Here is a 20,923-nt window from a genome sequence, read left to right on the forward strand (position 1 = left end):
GTGTGTGTCAGACTCTGTCAGACTCTGTGTGTGTCAGACTGTGTGTGTGTGTCAGACTGTGTGTGTGTGTGTCAGACTGTGTGTGTGTGTCAGACTGTGTGTGTGTGTCAGACTCTGTGTGTGTGTCAGACTCTGTGTGTGTCAGACTGTGTGTGTATGTGTGTGTGTCAGACTCTGTGTGTGCGTGTGTCAGACTGTGTGTGTGTGTGTGTCAGACTCTGTGTGTGTGTGTGTGTGTGTGTGTGTGTGTGTGTCAGACTCTGTGTGTGTGTGTGTGTGTGTGTCAGACTCTGTGTGTGTGTGTGTGTGTGTCAGACTCTGTGTGTGTGTGTCTGACTCTGTGTGTGTCAGACTGTGTGTGTCAGACTGTGTGTGTGTGTCAGACTCTGTGTGTATGTGTGTGTCAGACTCTGTGTATGTGTGTGTCAGACTCTGTGTGTGTGTGTGTGTGTCAGACTGTGTGTGTCAGACTCTGTGTGTGTGTGTGTGTCAGACTGTGTGTGTGTGTCAGACTCTGTGTGTATGTGTGTGTGTCAGACTGTGTGTGTGTGTGTGTGTGTGTGTGTGTCAGACTCTGTGTGTGTCAGATTCTGTGTGTGTCAGACTCTGTGTGTGTGTCAGACTCTGTGTGTGTGTCAGACTGTGTGTGTGTGTCAGACTCTGTGTGTGTGTCAGACTGTGTGTGTGTCAGACCGTGTGTGTGTGTCAGTCCGTGTGTGTGTGTCATTCCGTGTGTGTGTGTCATTCCGTGTGAGTGTGTCAGTCCGTGTGTGTGTGTCAGACAGTGTGTGTGTGTGTCAGACCCCGCGTGTGTGTGTCAAACTTGGTATGTGTGTGTCAGACTCGGTGTGTGTGTGTGTCAGACTCGGTGTGTGTGTCAGACTCGGTGTGTGTGTGTCTGTGTGTGTGTCAGACTGTGTATGTGTGTGTGTCAGACTCTGTGTGTCAGACTCTGTGTGTGTCAGACTGTGTGTGTGTGTCAGACTGTGTGTGTGTGTCAGACTCTGTGTGTGTGTCAGACTCTGTGTGTGTGTCAGACTCTGTGTGTGTGTCAGACTCTGTGTGTGTCAGACTCTGTGTGTCAGACTCTGTGTGTATGTGTGTGTGTCAGACTGTGTGTGTATGTGTGTGTGTCAGACTCTGTGTGTATGTGTGTGTGTCAGACTCTGTGTGTGTGTGTCAGACTGTGTGTGTGCCAGACAGTCTGTGTGTGCGTGTGTCAGACTGTGTTTGTGTGTCTCAGACTGTGTGTGTGTGTGTGTGTGTGTGTGTCAGACTCTGTGTGTGTGTGTCTGACTCTGTGTGTGTCAGACTGTGTGTGTCAGACTGTGTGTGTGTGTCAGACTGTGTGTGTGTGTCAGACTCTGTGTGTATGTGTGTGTCAGACTCTGTGTATGTGTGTGTCAGACTCTGTGTGTGTGTGTGTGTGTGTCAGACTCTGTGTGTGTGTGTGTGTGTCAGACTGTGTGTGTCAGACTCTGTGTGTGTGTGTGTGTGTGTGTGTGTGTGTGTGTGTCAGACTGTGTGTGTATGTGTGTGTCAGACTCTGTGTATGTGTGTGTCAGACTCTGTGTGTGTGTGTGTGTGTGTGTGTGTGTCAGACTCTCTGTGTGTGTGTGTGTGTCAGACTGTGTGTGTCAGACTCTGTGTGTGTGTGTGTGTGTCAGACTGTGTGTGTGTGTCAGACTCTGTGTGTATGTGTGTGTGTCAGACTGTGTGTGTGTGTGTGTCAGACTCTGTGTGTGTCAGACTCTGTGTGTGTCAGACTCTGTGTGTGTCAGACTGTGTGTCAGATTCTGTGTGTGTCAGACTCTGTGTGTGTGTCAGACTCTGTGTGTGTGTCAGACTGTGTGTGTGTGTCAGACTCTGTGTGTGTGTGTGTCAGACTCTGTGTGTGTTTGTGTGTGTGTGTGTGTGTGTTTATCAGGCTCTGTGTGTGTTTGTCAGTGTCTGTGTGTAGGTCAGTCCATGTGAGTGGGTGTCAGTCCGTGTGTGTGTGTCAGTCCGTGTGTGTCAGACTGTGTGTGTGTGTCAGACTGTGTGTGTGTGTGTCAGACTCTGTGTGTGTGTCAGACTGTGTGTGTCAGACTCTGTGTGTGTGTGTGTGTGTGTCAGACTGTGTGTGTGTCAGTCTCTGTGTGTATGTGTGTGTCAGACTGTGTGTGTGTGTGTGTGTGTGTGTGTGTGTCAGACTCTATGTGTGTGTGTGTCAGACTGTGTGTGTCAGACTCTGTGTGTGTGTGTGTCAGACTGTGTGTGTGTGTGTGTGTGAGACTCTGTGTGTGTGTGTGTGTGTGTGTCAGACTCTGTGTTTATGTGTGTGTCAGACTGTGTGTGTGTGTGTGTGTGTGTGTGTGTCAGACTCTGTGTGTGTGTGTGTGTGTTTGTTTCAGACTCTGTGTGTGTGTGTGTGTGTGTGTGTGTGTGTGTGTCAGACTCTGTGTGTGTCAGACTCTGTGTGTGTCAGACTCTGTGTGTCAGACTGTGTGTGTGTGTCAGACTGTGTGTGTGTGTCAGACTCTGTGTGTATGTGTGTGTCAGACTCTGTGTGTATGTGTCAGACTCTGTGTGTGTGTGTCAGACTGTGTGTGTGTGTGTGTGTGTGTGTCAGACTGTGTGTGTCAGACTCTGTGTGTGTGTGTGTGTCAGACTGTGTGTGTGTCAGACTCTGTGTGTATGTGTGTGTCAGACTGTGTGTGTGTGTGTGTGTGTGTGTGTGTCAGACTCTGTGTGTGTGTGTGTGTGTGTCAGACTCTGTGTGTCAGACTCTGTGTGTGTCAGGCTCTGTGTGTGTGTGTCAGACTCTGTGTGTGTGTGTGTGTGTCAGACTCTGTGTGTGTGTGCCAGACAGTCTGTGTGTGCGTGTGTCAGACTGTGTTTGTGTGTCTCAGACTGTGTGTGTGTGTGTGTGTGTGTGTGTGTGTGTCAGACTCTGTGTGTGTGTGTGTGTGTGTGTCAGACTCTGTGTGTGTGTGTGTGTGTGTGTGTGTGTCAGTCTCTGTGTGTGTGTGTGTGTGTGTGTGTGTGTCAGACTCTGTGTGTGTGTGTCAGACTCTGTGTGTGTGTGTCTGACTCTGTGTGTGTCAGACTGTGTGTGTGTGTCAGACTGTGTGTGTGTGTCAGACTGTGTGTGTGTGTCAGTCTGTGTGTGTGTCAGACTGTGTGTGTGTCAGACTGTGTGTGTGTCAGACTGTGTGTGTGTCAGACTGTGTGTGTGTCAGACTCTGTGTGTGTCAGACTCTGTGTGTGTCAGACTCTGTGTGTGTCAGACTCTGTGTGTATGTGTGTGTCAGACTCTGTGTATGTGTGTGTCAGACTCTGTGTATGTGTGTGTCAGACACTGTGTGTGTGTGTGTGTGTGTGTCAGACTCTGTGTGTGTCAGACTCTGTGTGTGTCAGACTCTGTGTGTGTCAGACTCTGTGTGTGTCAGACTCTCTGTGTGTGTCAGACTCTGTGTGTGTGTCAGACTGTGTGTGTGTGTGTCAGACTGTGTGTGTGTGTCAGACTGTGTGTGTGTGTCAGACTGTGTGTGTGTGTGTCAGACTGTGTGTGTGTGTGTCAGACTCTGTGTGTGTCAGACTGTGTGTGTGTGTCAGACTGTGTGTGTGTCAGACTGTGTGTGTGTGTGTCAGACTCTGTGTGTGTGTGTGTGTCAGACTCTGTGTGTGTGTGTGTGTCAGACTCTGTGTGTGTGTGTCAGACTCTGTGTGTGTCAGACTCTGTGTGTGTCAGACTCTGTGTGTGTCAGACTGTGTGTGTGTGTCAGACTCTGTGTGTATGTGTGTGTGTCAGACTCTGTGTGTATGTGTGTGTCAGACTCTGTGTGTATGTGTGTGTCAGACTCTCTGTGTGTGTGTGTCAGACTGTGTGTGTGCCAGACAGTCTGTGTGTGCGTGTGTCAGACTGTGTTTGTGTGTCTCAGACTCTGTGTGTGTGTGTGTGTGTGTGTGTGTGTGTGTGTGTGTGTGTGTGTGTCAGACTCTGTGTGTGTGTGTATGTCAGACTCTGTGTGTGTGTGTCTGACTCTGTGTGTGTCAGACTGTGTGTGTCAGACTGTGTGTGTCAGACTGTGTGTGTGTGTCAGACTGTGTGTGTGTGTGTCAGACTGTGTGTGTGTGTCAGACTCTGTGTGTTTGTGTGTGTCAGACTCTGTGTATGTGTGTGTCAGACTCTGTGTGTATGTGTGTGTCAGACTCTGTGTGTGTGTGTGTGTGTGTGTGTGTGTGTCAGAGTGTGTGTGGGTGTGTGTGTGTGTCAGACTCTGTGTGTGTGTCAGACTCTGTGTGTGTGTCAGACTCTGTGTGTGTCAGACTCTGTGTGTGTGTGTGTGTGTCACACTCTGTGCGTGTGTCAGACTCTGTGTTTGTGTGTGTGTGTGTGTGTGTCAGGCTCTGTGTGTGTTTGTCAGTGTCTGTGTGTAGGTCAGTCCATGTGAGTGGGTGTCAGTCCGTGTGTGTGTGTCAGACCGTGTGTGTGTGTGTCAGTCAGTGTGTGTGTGTGTCAGACTCTGTGTGTGTGTCAGACTCTGTGTGTGTGTCAGACTCTCTGTGTGTGTGTCAGACTCTGTGTGTGTGTGTGTGTGTCAGACTCTGTGTGTGTATGTGTGTGTGTGTGTGTCAGACTCTGTGTGTGTGTGTCAGACTCTGTGTGTGTGTGTGTGTGTGTGTGTGTGTGTGTCAGACTCTGTGTGTGTGTGTGTGTGTGTTTGTGTCAGACTCTGTGTGTGTGTGTGTGTGTGTGTGTGTGTGTCAGACTCTGTGTGTATGTGTGTGTGTGTCAGACTCTGTGTGTGTGTGTGTCAGACTCTGTGTGTGTGTGTGTGTGTATGTGTGTGTATCAGGCTCTGTGTGTGTTTGTCAGTGTCTGTGTGTAGGTCAGTCCATGTGAGTGGGTGTCAGTCCGTGTGTGTGTGTCAGTCCGTGTGTGTCAGACTGTGTGTGTGTGTGTCAGACTGTGTGTGTGTGTCAGACTCTGTGTGTGTGTCAGACTGTGTGTGTCAGACTCTGTGTGTGTGTGTGTCAGACTGTGTGTGTGTCAGACTCTGTGTGTATGTGTGTGTCAGACTCTGTGTATGTGTGTGTGTGTGTGTGTGTGTCAGACTCTCTGTGTGTGTGTGTGTCAGACTGTGTGTGTCAGACTCTGTGTGTGTGTGTGTGTGTGTCAGACTGTGTGTGTGTGTCAGACTCTGTGTGTATGTGTGTGTGTCAGACTGTGTGTGTGTGTGTGTGTGTGTCAAACTCTGTGTGTGTCAGACTCTGTGTGTGTCAGACTCTGTGTGTGTCAGACTCTGTGTGTGTGTCAGACTGTGTGTGTGTGTCAGACTGTGTGTGTGTGTCAGACTGTGTGTGTGTGTCAGACTGTGTGTGTCAGACTGTGTGTGTGTGTGTCAGACTCTGTGTGTGTCAGACTCTGTGTGTGTCGGACTCTGTGTGTGTCAGACTCTGTGTGTGTCAGACTGTGTGTGTGTGTCAGACGCTGTGTGTGTGTCAGACTGTGTGTGTATGTGTGTGTGTCAGACTCTGTGTGTATGTGTGTGTGTCAGACTCTGTGTGTGTGTGTGTCAGACTGTGTGTGTGCCAGACAGTCTGTGTGTGCGTGTGTCAGACTGTGTTTGTGTGTCTCAGACTGTGTGTGTGTGTGTGTGTGTGTGTGTGTGTGTCAGACTCTGTGTGTGTGTGTGTGTGTGTGTGTGTGTCAGACTCTGTGTGTGTGTCTGACTCTGTGTGTGTCAGACTGTGTGTGTCAGACTGTGTGTGTCAGACTGTGTGTGTCAGACTGTGTGTGTGTGTCAGACTGTGTGTGTGTGTCAGACTCTGTGTGTATGTGTGTCAGACTCTGTGTGTGTGTGTGTGTCAGACTCTCTGTGTGTGTGTGTGTGTCAGACTGTGTGTGTCAGACTCTGTGTGTGTGTGTGTGTGTGTGTGTGTGTGTCAGACTGTGTGTGTGTGTCAGACTCTGTGTGTATGTGTGTGTGTCAGACTGTGTGTGTGTGTGTGTGTGTGTGTCAGACTCTGTGTGTGTCAGACTCTGTGTGTGTCAGACTCTGTGTGTCAGATTCTGTGTGTGTCAGACTCTGTGTGTGTGTCAGACTCTGTGTGTGTGTCAGACTGTGTGTGTGTGTCAGACTGTGTGTGTGTGTCAGACTGTGTGTGTGTCAGTGTCAGACTGTGTGTGTGTGTGTGTGTGTGTGTGTGTGTGTGTCAGACTCTGTGTGTGTGTGTGTGTGTGTGTGTCAGACTCTGTGTGTGTCAGACTCTGTGTGTGTCAGACTCTGTGTGTGTCAGACTCTGTGTGTGTCAGACTCTGTGTGTGTGTCAGACTCTGTGTGTGTGTCAGACTCTGTGTGTATGTGTGTGTCAGACTCTGTGTGTGTGTGTGTCAGACTGTGTGTGTGCCAGACAGTCTGTGTGTGCGTGTGTCAGACTGTGTTTGTGTGTCTCAGACTGTGTGTGTGTGTGTGTGTGTCAGACTCTGTGTGTGTGTGTGTGTGTGTGTGTGTGTCAGACTCTGTGTGTGTGTGTGTGTGTGTGTGTCAGTCTCTGTGTGTGTGTGTGTGTGTGTGTCAGACTCTGTGTGTGTGTGTCAGACTCTGTGTGTGTGTCAGACTGTGTGTGTGTGTGTGTATGTATGTGACTGTGTGTGTGTGTGTATGTATGTGACTGTGTATGTGTGTATGTATATGTATCAGACTCTGTGTATGTGTGTGTGTGTCAGCGTTTCCGTATGTGTCAGACTGTGTGTGCGTGTGTGTCAGGCTGCGTATGTCTGCGTGCGTGTCGGGCTGCATGTGTACGCGTGCGTGGCGGGCTGTGCGTGCGCATCAGGCTGTGTGTGCGCGTGTGAGAAAGTGTGTGCGTGCGCATGCGAAACAGACTGTGCGTGTGTGTGTCTGTGTGTGTGCGTGTGTGTGTCAGGCAGTGTGTGTGTCAGACTGCGCATGTATGTCAGATTGCGTGTGTGTGTGTGTGTCAGACTGTGCGAGAGTGTGTGTGTGCACCCGTGCGTGTTGGGCTGTGTGTGCGGGTGCGTGTCAGGCTGTGTCTGCGCATGCGAGAAAGTGTGTATGTGTGTGTGTGTTTGTGCGTGTGTGTCAGACAGAGTACCTGTGAGTGTCTGTGTGCCAGACAGTGTGTGTGTGTCAGGTTGTGTGTGTGTGTGAGTGAGAGACTGAATGTGTATGTGTGTGTGTGTGTGTGTATGTGTGTGTGTGTCAGGCTGTGTGTGCATATGTGAGAGATAGAGCGTGTGTCAGACTGTGTGTGTGTCAGTCTCTATGTGTATGTGTCAGTCCCTGTGTGTGTGTGTCAGTCTGTGTGTATGTGTGTGTGTGTGTGTCAGACTCTGTGTGTCAAGCAGTGTGTGTGTGTGTGTGTCAGACTCTGTGTGTGTGTGTGAGTGTGTGTGTGTGTCAGGCTGTGTGTATGTATCAGACTCTGTGTGTGTGTGTCAGTCTCTGTGTGTATGTGTCAGACCCTGTGTGTGTGTCAGACTCTGTGCGTGTGTGTGTGTCAGACTCTGTGCGTGTGTGTGTGTCAGACTGTGTGTGTGTGTGTGAGACTCTGTGTGCCTGTGTGTGAGGCTGTGTGTGTTTCAGTCTCTGTGTGTGCGTGTGTGTGTCAGGCTCCGTGTGTGTGTGTGTCAGGCTCCGTGTGTGTGAGAGTCAGGCTGTGTGTGTGTGTGTGAGTCAGGCTGTGTGTGTGTGTCAGGCTCTGAGTGTGTGTGTGTCAAGCTGTGTGTGTACGTGTGTCAGGCTGTGTGTGCGTTTGTGTGAGGCAGTGTATGTGTGGTGTGTGAGGCAGTGTGTGTGTGTCAGGCTGTGTGTGTGTATGCGCGTGTCAGGCTGTGTGCGCATGAGAGTATGTGCATGCAAGAGAGACCGAGTGTAGGTGCGTGCGAGAGAGACCGAGTGTAGGTGCGTGCGAGAGAGACCGAGTGTAGGTGCGTGCGAGAGAGGCCGAGTGTATGTGCCTGCGTGAGAGAGAGACAGAGTGTATGTGCGTGCGAGAGAGAGACAGTGTGTGTGAGTCAGTCTCTGTGTGTGTTTGTGTGTGTGTGTCAGTCTGTGTGTGTGTGTGTGTGTCAGTGTGTGTGTGTCAGGCAGTGTGTATGTGTGTGTGTCAGACTGCGTCTGTGTCAGATTGCACGTGTGTGTGTGTCAGACTGAGCGAGAGTGTGTGTGTGTGTGTGTGTGTGTGCGCGCACCCATGCGTGTTGGGCTGTGTGTGCATGTGTGTGTCGGGCTGTGTGTCAGACTGCGTGTGCGTGTGTGTCAGGCTGCGTATGTCTGCGTGCGTGTCAGGCTGCATGTGTACGCGTGCTTGTCGGGCTGCATGTGTAAGCTTGCGAGGTGTGCTGTGCGTGCGCATCAGGCTGTGTGTACGCGTGTGAGAAAGTGTGTGCGTGCGCATGCGAAACAGAGTGTGCGTGTGTGTGTGCATGTGTGTCAGACTTTGTGCGTGTGTGTGTCAGGCAGTGTGTGTCAGACAGCGCATGTGTGTCAGATTGCGCACGTGTGTGTGTGTCAGACTGTGCGAGAGTGTGTGTGTGCATCTGTGCATGTTGGGCTGTGTGTGCGGGTGCGTGTCGGGCTGTGTCTGCGCGTGCGAGAAAGTGTGTGTGTGTGTGTGTCTGTGCGTGTGTGTCAGAGTACCTGTGAGTGTCTGTGTGCCAGACAGTGAGTGTGTGTCAGGTTGTGTGTGTGTGAGTGAGAGACTGAATATATGTGTGTGTGTGTCCCCGGCTGTGTGTGCATGCCAGTCAGGTTGTGTGTGTGTGTGTTCATGTGTGAGCGATAGAACGTGTGTCAGACTCTTTGTGTGTGTGTGTCAGACTCTTTGTGTGTGTGTGTCAGACTCTTTGTGTGTGTGTGTCAGACTCTTTGTGTGTGTGTGTGTCAGACTCTGTGTGTGTGTGTGTCAGACTCTGTGTGTGTTTGTCAGTGTCTGTGTGTGTGTGTGTCAATCTCTGTGTGTGTGTCAGTCTGTGTGTGTGTGTGTGTGTGTGTGTCAAACTCTGTGTGTGTGTTTGTGTGTGTGTGTGTCAGGCTGTGTGGGAGTGTGGGCGTGTGTCAGGCTGTGTGTGCGTGTGTGTGTCAGACTCTGTGCGTGTGTGTGTCAGACTCTGTGCGTGTGTCAGTCTGTGTGTGTGTGTGTCAGTGTGTGTGTGTCAGACTCTGTGTGTGTGTGTGTGTGTGTGTGTGTGTGTCAGACTGTGTGTGTGTGTCAGACTGTGTGTGTGTGAGGCTGTGTGGTGTGTGTGTGTGTGTGTGTCAGACTGTGTGTGTGTGTGTCAGACTCTGTGTGTGTTTGTGTGTGTGTGTGTCGGGCGGTGTGTGTGTGTGTCAGGCTGTGTGGGAGTGTGGGCGTGTGTCAGGCTGTGTGTGCATGTGTGTCAGACTCTGTGCGTGTGTGTGTCAGACTCTGTGCGTGTGTCAGTCTGTGTGTGTGTGTCAATGTGTCAGTGTGTGTGTGTCAGACTCTGTGTGTGTGTGTGTCAGGCTATGTGTGTGTGTCAGGCTATGTGTGTGTGTCAGGCTATGTGTGTGTGTCAGGCTGTGTGTGTGTGTGTGTGTGTGTGTCAGGCGGTGTGTGTGTGTGTATCAGGCGATGTGTGTGTCAGGCTGTGTGTGTGCGTGTGTCAGGCTGTGTGTGTGTGTGTGTTTCAGGCTCTGTTTGTGTGTGTGTGTTTGTATCAGACTCTGTGTGTGTGTGTGTGTGTGTGTGTGTGTCAGACTGTGTGTGTGTGTGTGTGTCAGACTGTGTGTGTGTGTGTCAGACTGTGTTTGTGTGTGTGTGTGTCAGACTCTGTGTGTGTGTATGTATGTGACTGTGTGTGTGTGTATATGTATCAGACTCTGTGTGTGTTTGTGTGTGTGTGTGTCGGGCGGTGTGTGTGTGTGTCAGGCTGTGTGGGAGTGTGGGCGTGTGTCAGGCTGTGTGTGCATGTGTGTCAGACTCTGTGCGTGTGTGTGTCAGACTCTGTGCGTGTGTCAGTCTGTGTGTGTGTGTCAATGTGTCAGTGTGTGTGTGTCAGACTCTGTGTGTGTGTGTCAGGCTATGTGTGTGTGTCAGGCTATGTGTGTGTGTCAGGCTATGTGTGTGTGTCAGGCTGTGTGTGTGTGTGTGTGTGTGTGTCAGGCGGTGTGTGTGTGTGTATCAGGCGATGTGTGTGTCAGGCTGTGTGTGTGCGTGTGTCAGGCTGTGTGTGTGTGTGTGTGTTTCAGGCTCTGTTTGTGTGTGTGTGTTTGTATCAGACTCTGTGTGTGTGTGTGTGTGTGTGTGTGTGTGTGTGTGTGTGTCAGACTGTGTGTGTGTGTGTGTCAGACTGTGTGTGTGTGTGTCAGACTGTGTTTGTGTGTGTGTGTCAGACTCTGTGTGTGTGTATGTATGTGACTGTGTGTGTGTGTATATGTATCAGACTCTGTGTATGTGTGTGTGTGTCAGCGTTTCCGTATGTGTCAGACTGTGTGTGCGTGTGTGTCAGGCTGCGTATGTCTGCATGCGTGTCGGGCTGCATGTGTACGCGTGCGTGGCGGGCTGTGCGTGCGCATCAGGCTGTGTGTGCGCGTGTGAGAAAGTGTGTGCGTGCGCATGCGAAACAGACTGTGCGTGTGTGTGTCTGTGTGTGTGTCAGGCAGTGTGTGTGTCAGACTGCGCATGTATGTCAGATTGCGTGTGTGTGTGTGTCAGACTGTGCGAGAGTGTGTGTGTGCACCTGTGCATGTTGGGCTGTGTGTGCGGGTGCGTGTCGGGCTGTGTCTGCGCGTGCGAGAAAGTGTGTGTGTGTGTGTGTCTGTGCGTGTGTGTCAGAGTACCTGTGAGTGTCTGTGTGCCAGACAGTGAGTGTGTGTCAGGTTGTGTGTGTGTGAGTGAGAGACTGAATATATGTGTGTGTGTGTCCCCGGCTGTGTGTGCATGCCAGTCAGGTTGTGTGTGTGTGTGTTCATGTGTGAGCGATAGAACGTGTGTCAGACTCTTTGTGTGTGTGTGTGTCAGACTCTTTGTGTGTGTGTGTCAGACTCTTTGTGTGTGTGTGTGTCAGACTCTTTGTGTGTGCGTGTCAGACTCTGTGTGTGTGTGTGTCAGACTCTGTGTGTGTTTGTCAGTGTCTGTGTGTGTGTGTGTCAATCTCTGTGTGTGTGTCAGTCTGTGCGTGTGTGTGTGTGTGTGTGTGTCGGGCGGTGTGTGTGTGTGTCAGGCTGTGTGGGAGTGTGGGCGTGTGTCAGGCTGTGTGTGCGTGTGTGTGTCAGACTCTGTGCGTGTGTGTGTCAGACTCTGTGCGTGTGTCAGTCTGTGTGTGTGTGTCAGTGTGTGTGTGTCAGACTCTGTGTGTGTGTGTGTGTGTGTGTGTGTGTGTGTGTGTGTCAGACTGTGTGTGTGTGTGTCAGACTGTGTGTGTGTGTGAGGCTGTGTGGTGTGTGTGTATGTGTGTGTCAGACTGTGTGTGTGTGTGTCAGACTCTGTGTGTGTGTGTGTGTGTCGGGCGGTGTGTGTGTGTCAGGCTGTGTGGGAGTGTGGGCGTGTGTCAGGCTGTGTGTGCATGTGTGTCAGACTCTGTGCGTGTGTGTGTCAGACTCTGTGCGTGTGTCAGTCTGTGTGTGTGTGTCAATGTGTCAGTGTGTGTGTGTCAGACTCTGTGTGTGTGTGTGTGTCAGGCTATGTGTGTGTGTCAGGCTATGTGTGTGTGTCAGGCTGTGTGTGTGTGTGTGTGTGTGTCAGGCGGTGTGTGTGTGTGTATCAGGCGATGTGTGTGTCAGGCTGTGTGTGTGCGTGTGTCAGGCTGTGTGTGTGTGTGTGTGTTTCAGGCTCTGTTTGTGTGTGTGTGTTTGTATCAGACTCTGTGTGTGTGTGTGTGTGTGTGTGTGTGTGTCAGACTGTGTGTGTGTGTGTGTGTCAGACTGTGTGTGTGTCAGACTGTGTTTGTGTGTGTGTGTCAGACTCTGTGTGTGTGTATGTATGTGACTGTGTGTGTGTGTATATGTATCAGACTCTGTGTATGTGTGTGTGTGTCAGCGTTTCCGTATGTGTCAGACTGTGTGTGCGTGTGTGTCAGGCTGCGTATGTCTGCATGCGTGTCGGGCTGCATGTGTACGCGTGCGTGGCGGGCTGTGCGTGCGCATCAGGCTGTGTGTGCGCGTGTGAGAAAGTGTGTGCGTGCGCATGCGAAACAGACTGTGCGTGTGTGTGTCTGTGTGTGTGTCAGGCAGTGTGTGTGTCAGACTGCGCATGTATGTCAGATTGCGTGTGTGTGTGTGTCAGACTGTGCGAGAGTGTGTGTGTGCACCCGTGCGTGTTGGGCTGTGTGTGCGGGTGCGTGTCAGGCTGTGTCTGCGCATGCGAGAAAGTGTGTATGTGTGTGTGTGTTTGTGCGTGTGTGTCAGACAGAGTACCTGTGAGTGTCTGTGTGCCAGACAGTGTGTGTGTGTCAGGTTGTGTGTGTGTGTGAGTGAGAGACTGAATGTGTATGTGTGTGTGTGTGTGTGTGTATGTGTGTGTGTGTCAGGCTGTGTGTGCATATGTGAGAGATAGAGCGTGTGTCAGACTGTGTGTGTGTCAGTCTCTATGTGTATGTATCAGTCCCTGTGTGTGTGTGTCAGTCTGTGTGTATGTGTGTGTGTGTGTCAGACTCTGTGTGTCAAGCAGTGTGTGTGTGTGTGTGTCAGACTCTGTGTGTGTGTGTGTGTGTGTGTGTGTGTCAGGCTGTGTGTATGTATCAGACTCTGTGTGTGTGTGTGTGTCAGTCTCTGTATGTGTCAGACCCTGTGTGTGTGTCAGACTCTGTGCGTGTGTGTGTGTCAGACTCTGTGCGTGTGTGTGTGTGTCAGACTGTGTGTGTGTGTGTGAGACTCTGTGTGCCTGTGTGTGAGGCTGTGTGTGTTTCAGTCTCTGTGTGTGCGTGTGTGTGTCAGGCTCCGTGTGTGTGTGTGTCAGGCTCCGTGTGTGTGTGAGTCAGGCTGTGTGTGTGTGTGTGTGAGTCAGGCTGTGTGTGTGTGTCAGGCTCTGAGTGTGTGTGTGTCAAGCTGTGTGTGTACGTGTGTCAGGCTGTGTGTGCGTTTGTGTGAGGCAGTGTATGTGTGGTGTGTGAGGCAGTGTGTGTGTGTATGCGCGTGTCAGGCTGTGTGCGCATGAGAGTATGTGCATGCAAGAGAGACCGAGTATGTGCGTGCGAGAGAGACCGAGTGTGGGTGCGTGCGAGAGAGACCGAGTGTAGGTGCGTGCAAGAGAGACCGAGTGTAGGTGCGTGCGAGAGAGACCGAGTGTAGGTGCGTGCGAGAGAGGCCGAGTGTATGTGCCTGCGTGAGAGAGAGACAGAGTGTATGTGCGTGCGAGAGAGAGAGACAGTGTGTGTGAGTCAGTCTCTGTGTGTGTTTGTGTGTGTGTGTCAGTCTGTGTGTGTGTGTGTGTGTCAGTGTGTGTGTGTCAGGCAGTGTGTATGTGTGTGTGTCAGACTGCGTCTGTGTCAGATTGCACGTGTGTGTGTGTGTCAGACTGAGCGAGAGTGTGTTTGTGTGTGTGTGCGCGCACCCATGCGTGTTGGGCTGTGTGTGCATGTGCGTGTCGGGCTGTGTGTCAGACTGCGTGTGCGTGTGTGTCAGGCTGCGTATGTCTGCGTGCGTGTCAGGCTGCATGTGTACGCGTGCTTGTCGGGCTGCATGTGTAAGCTTGCGAGGTGTGCTGTGCGTGCGCATCAGGCTGTGTGTGCGCGTGTGAGAAAGTGTGTGCGTGCGCATGCGAAACAGTGTGCGTGTGTGTGTGCATGTGTGTCAGACTTTGTGCGTGTGTGTGTCAGGCAGTGTGTGTCAGACAGCGCATGTGTGTCAGATTGCGCACGTGTGTGTGTGTCAGACTGTGCGAGAGTGTGTGTGTGCACCTGTGCATGTTGGGCTGTGTGTGCGGGTGCGTGTCGGGCTGTGTCTGCGCGTGCGAGAAAGTGTGTGTGTGTGTGTGTCTGTGCGTGTGTGTCAGAGTACCTGTGAGTGTCTGTGTGCCAGACAGTGAGTGTGTGTCAGGTTGTGTGTGTGTGAGTGAGAGACTGAATATATGTGTGTGTGTGTCCCCGGCTGTGTGTGCATGCCAGTCAGGTTGTGTGTGTGTGTGTTCATGTGTGAGCGATAGAACGTGTGTCAGACTCTTTGTGTGTGTGTGTGTCAGACTCTTTGTGTGTGTGTGTGTGTCAGACTCTTTGTGTGTGTGTGTCAGACTCTGTGTGTGTGTTTGTCAGTGTCTGTGTGTGTGTGTCAATCTGTGTGTGTGTGTCAGTCTGTGTGTGTGTGTGTGTGTGTGTCAAACTCTGTGTGTGTGTTTGTGTGTGTGTGTGTCGGGCGGTGTGTGTGTGTGTCAGGCTGTGTGGGAGTGTGGGCGTGTGTCAGGCTGTGTGTGCGTGTGTGTGTCAGACTCTGTGCGTGTGTGTGTCAGACTCTGTGCGTGTGTCAGTCTGTGTGTGTGTGTGTCAGTGTGTGTGTGTCAGACTCTGTGTGTGTGTGTGTGTGTGTGTGTGTGTGTGTCAGACTGTGTGTGTGTGTCAGACTGTGTGTGTGTGTGAGGCTGTGTGTGGTGTGTGTTTGTGTGTGTGTGTCGGGCGGTGTGTGTGTGTGTCAGGCTGTGTGGGAGTGTGGGCGTGTGTCAGGCTGTGTGTGCATGTGTGTCAGACTCTGTGCGTGTGTGTGTCAGACTCTGTGCGTGTGTCAGTCTGTGTGTGTGTGTGTCAATGTGTCAGTGTGTGTGTGTCAGACTCTGTGTGTGTGTGTGTGTCAGGCTATGTGTGTGTGTCAGGCTATGTGTGTGTGTCAGGCTATGTGTGTGTGTCAGGCTATGTGTGTGTGTCAGGCTGTGTGTGTGTGTGTGTGTCAGGCTATGTGTGTGTGTCAGGCTGTGTGTGTGTGTGTGTGTCAGGCGGTGTGTGTGTGTGTATCAGGCGATGTGTGTGTCAGGCTGTGTGTGTCAGGCTGTGTGTGTGCGTGTGTCAGGCTGTGTGTGTGTGTGTGTGTGTGTGTTTCAGGCTCTGTTTGTGTGTGTGTGTTTGTATCACACTGTGTGTGTGTGTGTGTCAGACTGTGTGTGTGTGTGTGTGTGTGTCAGACTGTGTGTGTGTGTGTCAGACTGTGTGTGTGTGTGTGTCAGACTGTGTGTGTGTCAGACTGTGTTTGTGTGTGTGTGTCAGACTCTGTGTGTGTGTATGTATGTGACTGTGTGTGTGTATATGTATCAGACTCTGTGTATGTGTGTGTGTGTCAGCGTTTCCGTATGTGTCAGACTGTGTGTGCGTGTGTGTCAGGCTGCGTATGTCTGCGTGCGTGTCGGGCTGCATGTGTACGCGTGCGTGGCGGGCTGTGCGTGCGCATCAGGCTGTGTGTGCGCGTGTGAGAAAGTGTGTGCGTGCGCATGCGAAACAGACTGTGCGTGTGTGTGTCTGTGTGTGTGTCAGGCAGTGTGTGTGTCAGACTGCGCATGTATGTCAGATTGCGTGTGTGTGTGTGTCAGACTGTGCGAGAGTGTGTGTGTGCACCCGTGCGTGTTGGGCTGTGTGTGCGGGTGCATGTCAGGCTGTGTTTGCGCATGCGAGAAAGTGTGTATGTGTGTGTGTGTTTGTGCGTGTGTGTCAGACAGAGTACCTGTGAGTGTCTGTGTGCCAGACAGTGTGTGTGTGTCAGGTTGTGTGTGTGTGTGAGTGAGAGACTGAATGTGTATGTGTGTGTGTGTATGTGTGTGTGTGTCAGGCTGTGTGTGCATATGTGAGAGATAGAGCGTGTGTCAGACTGTGTGTGTGTCAGTCTCTATGTGTATGTGTCAGTCCCTGTGTGTGTGTGTCAGTCTGTGTGTATGTGTGTGTGTGTGTCAGACTCTGTGTGTCAAGCAGTGTGTGTGTGTGTCAGACTCTGTGTGTGTGTGTGTGAGTGTGTGTGTGTGTCAGGCTGTGTGTATGTATCAGACTCTGTGTGTGTGTGTGTCAGTCTCTGTGTGTATGTGTCAGACCCTGTGTGTGTGTCAGTCTGTGTGTGTGTGTGTCAGACTCTGTGCGTGTGTGTGTGTCAGACTGTGTGTGTGTGTGAGACTCTGTGTGCCTGTGTGTGAGGCTGTGTGTGTTTCAGTCTCTGTGTGTGCGTGTGTGTGTCAGGCTCCGTGTGTGTGTGTGTCAGGCTCCGTGTGTGTGTGAGTCAGGCTGTGTGTGTGTGTGTGTGTGTGTGTGAGAGTCAGGCTGTGTGTGTGTGTCAGGCTCTGAGTGTGTGTGTGTCAAGCTGTGTGTGTACGTGTGTCAGGCTGTGTGTGCGTTTGTGTGAGGCAGTGTATGTGTGGTGTGTGAGGCAGTGTGTGTGTGTCAGGCTGCGTGTGTGTATGCGCGTATCAGGCTGTGTGCGCATGAGAGTATGTGCATGCAAGAGAGACCGAGTATGTGCGTGCGAGAGAGACCGAGTGTAGGTGCGTGCGAGAGAGGCCGAGTGTATGTGCATGCGAGAGAGAGAGACAGTGTGTGTGAGTCAGTCTCTGTGTGTGTTTGTGTGTGTGTGTCAGTCTGTGTGTGTGTGTGTGTGTCAGTGTGTGTGTGTCAGGCAGTGTGTATGTGTGTGTGTCAGACTGCGTCTTTGTCAGATTGCACGTGTGTGTGTGTCAGACTGAGCGAGAGTGTGTGTGTGTGTGTGTGTGCGCACCCATGCGTGTTGGGCTGTGTGTGCGTGTGCGTGTCGGGCTGTGTGTGCGCGTGCAAGAAACTGTGTGTGTGTGTGTCTGTGTGTCAGACAGAGTGCCTGTGAGTGTCTGTGTGCCAGACAGTGAGTGTGTGTCAGGTTGTGTGTGCATGCCTGTCAGATTATGTGTACATGCCTATTAGGTTGTGTGTATGTGTGCACGTTTGAGAGATAGAGCGTGTGTTGACTGTGTGTGTGTGTGTGTGTGTGTGTGTGTCAGTCTCTGTGTGTCTGTGTCAGTCCCTGTGTGTGTGTGTCAGTCTGTGTGTATGTGTGTGTGTGTCAGTCTGTGTGTATGTGTGTGTGTGTCAGGCTGTGTGAGTCTGTGTGTCAGGCTGTGTGTGCGTGAGAGTGTGTACGTGCGTGAGAGACAGAGTGTATTTGCGTGCGTGTGAGACAGAGTGCGTGTGCGTGTGTGTGAGACTGTGTGTGTCAGACTGTGTGTGTGCGTGTGTGTGTCAATGCAAGTGTGCCTGTCAGAGTGTGCGTGTATGTCAAACAGTGCGTGTGTGTGTGTCAGACAGTGCTTGTGAGTCTGTGTGTCAGACAGTGCATGTGAGTGTGTGTCAGTCAGAATGAGATTGTGTGTGTGTGTACGTGCATGTGAGTGTGTCAGTCAGAATGAAATTGTGTGTGTACATGCGTCTGAGTGTGTATGTTAGTCAGAATGAGATTGTGTGTGTGTACGTGCGTGTGTCACATTGTGTGTGCCAGAGTGTGGGTGTGCACGTGCGTGTGTCAGACAGAGTGTGGGTGTGCGCGTGTGTGTGTGTGGGCAGAATTTTACGTCATGCGGGCGCTTGCCCAACCCAATCGGGCGTAAAATCCCGTGAGGTGACGTCGGGCAAGCGTCCCAATGTGATCATGCACTCGCGCGATATTTTGCTCGGAGGGTGCACACAAAAGTCAGGGGCATGCCTGCTGACAATTAAGAGGGCAATTGAGCCCATTAACGGCATTTAATTGTCTGTGATTTTTTGTGGCTCATCCAACTTCAGGTTGGCGGACAGGCAATTCAGCCAGGCATTTTTCATCAAACCTCATCCAAGGGTGGGATGAAATCGCTGTTAGGAAATAAAATAAAAATAAATATCTGGGGACAGCATTTTTGTGAGGTATGCTTTCATTTTTTTGCAGCCTTTTACACCTTTATTTAATTATTTGCCGGTTTGCAGCTCCCTAAGGTAGCTATCTACCTTCAGGGAGCTCTCTCGCAGCGCTCACCCACGCCCGTGGTGATGCCATCGAAGCCCTCTTTCTGCCCCCACCCCGGCAGTGCTGAGCTTTTCAGCGCATGTTTCACGCTGGCTGGTCATTAACTGGCCAGCCAGTGTGAAATTGTGGCTGGGCTGATCGCAGTTGAGCGCCCGTTTCCCTCTGCTCCTGAGCCTGCCGATCGCATGCGCCCACCAAGGGTAAAATTCAGGCCTGTGCGTGTATATGAAAGAGAAAGAGTGCATTCGCACGTGTGTGCCTGGTTCACTCCCAGTCTCAGGGTTTTCAATCAGCCTCACCCAATCTCATAGTGGGTGGGGATGAGTGAGTGAGCACCCAGAGTTTGGAACTGAACTGGATACGCACACTCTCACCCTCCCACGCTCTGATGTTCATCTTTATTCATTACTCTTTGTTTACTTATCAATTTATTGCTGTGACATTGCTTTATTTCTGCTCACAAAGTTGTTTCTTCTGCTCATTGTTCTTTTTTTTAAATTCATGTTTAATAGTGTGCCAAACCTTATCTTTCCAAAGTTTGCGTATCGGCTGCTTGAATGAGAAAAAAATGGAAATGTGCCCCCCCCCCACACGAAAAGGTTGGGCAAGCGTTTATTAGCACAATAGAGAGGGATGGTCTAAATTCGGTCAAAACTAGGATGTAGGGGGTCATATATTGGCATGGATAGAAGATTGGCTGGCTAATAGGAATTAGAAACGGCATAAATGGGTCATTTTCTGGCTGTAACGAGTAGTGTGCCACAGGGATCAGTGCTGGGGCCTCAACGTTTTACAATTTATATCCATGACTTGGATGAAGGTATGGTTGCTAGATTTGCTGATGATACATAGATATGTAGGAAAGTAAGTTGTGAAGAAGAGGTTGGAGGCTACAAGGGGACATAGATAGGTTAAGTGAGTGGGCAAAGATCTGGAAAATTGAGTATAATGTGGGAAAATGTGAAATTGTTCATTTTGGCAAGAGGAATAAAGAAAAGCTTATTATCTATATGGTGAGAGTTTGCAGAGCTCTGAGATACAGAGGGTTATTGGTATCCTAGTATATGAATTGCAAAAGGTTACTATGCAGGTACAGCAAGTAATTAAGAAAGCTAATAAACTGTTATTGTTGATTGCGAGGGGAATTGAATACAAAGTAGAGAGGTTATGTTTCTGTTATGTCGAGCATTGTTAAGACCACATCTGGAGTGCTCTGCACAGTATTGGTCTCCTTATTTAAGCAAGGATGTAGATGCATTGGAAGTAGTTCAGAGAAACTTACTGGACTAATATCTGGAATGGGAAAGTTGTCTTGTGAGGAAAGGTTGGACAGGCTAGGCTTGTATCCACTGGAGTTTAGAAGAGTAAAAGGCAACTTGATTGAAATGTATAAGATCCTGAGAGGTCTTGACGGAGTGGATGTGGAGAGAATTTTTCCTCTTGTGGGAGAATCTGGAACTCGGGGTCACTGTTTAAAAATAAGGGGTCGCCCATTTAATACTGATGAGGAAACAATTTTTCTCTCAGAGGGTAATGAGTCTTTGGAACTCTCTTCCTCAAAAGGCAGTAGAAGCAGTCCTTGAATATTCTTAAGGCAGAGCTAGATAGATTCTTGATAAGTAAAGGGGTGAAAGATTATCAGAGGTAGGCGGGAATGTGGAGTTGATGTTATAAAATCAGATCAGCCATGATCTGATTGAAGGGCAGAGTGGGCTCGAAGGGCCTTGTGGCCTACTTCTGTTCCTAATTCATATGTTTGTATGTATGTTCATCTCCTGATTCCCCAGATAATTTCCTCTATCTGCAGTGCACAAGTCAGGGGTGTATTTGGAATATTTTCCACTTATACACATGAGTGGAGCTCCAAAAAGAAGTTTGGCACCATCCAGGACAAAGCAACTTGCTTGATCTGCACCTTATGTACTGTGTTGCCCCCTCCACCACCGACGCACCATGGCTGCAATGTGTAGTATCTACTAGATGCACTGCAGCAGCTCACCAAGGGTTCTTTGACTTTTGTATCCTGCGACCTCTACAAGAAGGAAAAGGCATAAGAACCCACCACTTCCAAATCCCCCTCCAAGTCACACACCATCCTGACTTGGAAATATAGTTCTTTCATAATTGCTGAGTCAAAATCCTAGAACTCCTCCCCTAACAGCACTGTGGGAGTACCTACACCACACAAACTGCAGCGGTTTAAAATGATGACTCAGCATCACCTTCTCAAGATCAAGAAGCGATGGGCAATAAATGCTGGCATTGCCAGTGGCATCCATATTGCGAATGAATAAACAAAACTCAAAATTAGCCCTTATCAGATACCCAATCAATAAATGACAGGATGCCAGCTGCCTACAAACCTGCAGTGGTAACACAGCCTGTGACCTTGAAGCCCTGGGAAGAGAGTCATCTTGGTCTAAAGTAACTTAGCACACCACTTTGCAGGCTTTAGAACAGCGCACAGAGAGAGCACTCAGAAGAAACAGTAATGGAAGGAAGGGTTTAGTTGTAAATATTAAATGCACATGTAAAAAGGAATTACTGTAAATATTAATGTACATAGCATGAATGAAATCCAGTGTTCAGAATATGTCTTCTTTATTTGAATTTTGTGATTGAGAAGATGTTTGATGATTTGGTTGAAACATGACACAGAGTTCCTGGATTGCCGCCTTATTGAACGAGGGTGCGTCCTAGTTAGCTGTCTTCTCTTTTGGTATCATCTTACCCTATGTGCCTCTCTCATTTCTTCCTGCAGTACGCCAGGGAGGCATGAAATTCAGGTATGGTTTTGGCAGTGAAGGTAGGAATTTGGGGTGCCAGTCAGAGCCACTAACTTTCCACTCCATGTGGTGTACCCTGAAAATGCTGATGGGATTGAGGCTTCTGCCCATCAAATTGCATCCTTTCAGCATTTGGAAGGTATTTCAGGGGACCTTCTCAGTATACCTGGTGATGCTGCATTTGTGAACCTATATATGGTTCCAAATTATAAATATACTGTCCTTCAGATCCCTGTGGGA

General features: G+C 50.3%; 1 protein-coding gene across 1 annotated transcript in view; it reads left to right on the top strand.

Moving 5' to 3' along the window:
- The window catches only part of kif17 (kinesin family member 17), a 395,176-nt gene that overhangs the window by 328,727 nt on the left and 45,526 nt on the right, over window positions 1–20,923 (top strand). The window lies entirely within an intron of this gene.

Source organism: Carcharodon carcharias, chromosome 15 (genome assembly GCF_017639515.1).
Source record: "Carcharodon carcharias isolate sCarCar2 chromosome 15, sCarCar2.pri, whole genome shotgun sequence".
Classification (NCBI taxonomy): Eukaryota; Metazoa; Chordata; class Chondrichthyes; order Lamniformes; family Lamnidae; genus Carcharodon; species Carcharodon carcharias.